The sequence below is a fragment of the Elephantulus edwardii genome, unplaced genomic scaffold (genome assembly GCF_000299155.1).
Source record: "Elephantulus edwardii isolate Elephantulus edwardi_28Jun2011 unplaced genomic scaffold, EleEdw1.0 scaffold00124, whole genome shotgun sequence".
NCBI lineage: Eukaryota > Metazoa > Chordata > Mammalia > Macroscelidea > Macroscelididae > Elephantulus > Elephantulus edwardii.
The window spans coordinates 725,184-727,078 of NW_006399874.1; positions in this window are offsets into that span (position 1 = coordinate 725,184).

Here is a 1,895-nt window from a genome sequence, read left to right on the forward strand (position 1 = left end):
TTTTTTTAATACTTCCGGGATCTAGTGAGAACAAAATTGAATAGAAGAAAGTAAAAATGTTCCATCAACTTACTGAGCACAATCCTACCTCTACAAAGAGAGAAAGAAAAATCTTACCAGCACATATTGGACCACAACACCATGGAAGACAAAGGACTGTTTTTCCCCCCATCCATGTGCAAACAAATTCCTGGTTGGATCATCATCTGGACAAGGGAGACACTGTGTGGGAACCTGTTTCTGGGTGAGGTGATGGGATAGCTTTTCACCCTTGCAGTGATGTGGTGAGCTGGTTGGCATCATCTTGAGCTGGACCTGAAGAGCTTTAAGCAAGATAAATGTATCTTGAATTAATCATGCTTCACTGAAGGAGCAATGCATGTGCAAGTGGGAGAATCTACAGAAACAGATTCCCAGAGAAAGAGCTGCTTTCCTCAGGCCATAAAAAAAACAAAACAAAACAAACAAACAAACAAAAAAACCCAACCAAAACCAAAAACCAAACCCCAAACCCTAAACCAATAAAAACCTAACCCTTGAAAATGAAACTATGCCCACTGATCCTGGGAAATATTGCCAGATACTGACTAGTTTTAAAAGGCAGCTCACACCAACTTCCAAATGTAGGCTTCCTGGTTTCATCTTGACAAATTGCCTTGTAGGAGACATTTACTCAGGAAAGACAATCTTCAAAGCAGATGCTGAGAGATCACTTCCACTAAGGGGCAATAGAAAAAAAAAAGGCCAAGCTCCTCTCAGTCCAACCCAAAACACACAAACACTACCAATCCCAGAACAGCCTCATTATACAGACAAATAAAGAGCTATATAGATATCCCAGAAGTTTCTAGACAGACAGAAAGACACACACACATACTCCCCCAAGAAGTAGGGCACACAATGTCCTGGAAACAGCAGACATCTTCCAACACCACATAAAAAGAAAACAAGTCTTTTCCTAAAAAGGGAGTCAAGATCAAAGAATAAATTAATATTCTATAAGGAAGGCTGAAGAAATACTCTAATGTGAAATTCAAATAATTGTTTCTCAAGAAATTACAAATTATGTTAGAAAGAGTTGGAGCCATAAACAAGGGGATTGTTGTTATTTTTTGTTATGTGCCATTGAGTTGACTCTGACTCATAGCGACCCTATGTATAACAGCTCTAAAACCTCTATCTTGAGCCAATTTCTTTGTCTCTGACACACTTACCCCCATCACAGTCACTGAATCAATCCATCGCATCCAGGGTCTTCCTCTCTTCTTCTTCTGCCCTTCCAAGCATGATGTCCTTCTCCAAGGACTTGTTCCTTCTGGAAATATGCCCAGAGTATGTCAGACAGAGCCTTAAAAATCTTTGCCTCTATGGAGCAGCCTGATTTCACCCTATCCAGGACAGACTCATTTGTTATCTTAGCAGTTCATGGTATGTTCAATATTCTTCTCCAGCACTACAACTCAAAAGCAGTAATTCTTTTTCTATCATCCTTAGTCATTGTCCAGCACTCTGATGCATAGCAAGTAATTATGAAGACCATGGCCTGGATCAAGTGCACCCTGTTATCAAGACTGACATCATTGCTCTTCAGTACTCTAGAGAGGGCCCTGGCAGCAGATTTTTCTAATGTAATTCACTTTTGATTTCCTGGCTGCTGGTACCAAAAGTATTAATTGTGGAGCCAAGCAAGGGGGTAGAAGCTATTAAAAAAATCATTACAAAACAAAATGGATACCACCAACAGGATACTAGAAGCAATAGAAAACATGAGAATGCAACCCAGAATAACAAGAGCAATATTACATATTCAATCAGCCTGCGGGAGGAGCAAAAGAACAGAATGGAAGAAATTGAACACAGATTCAGAAGTTGAGAATCTTAATGATAATCTCCTA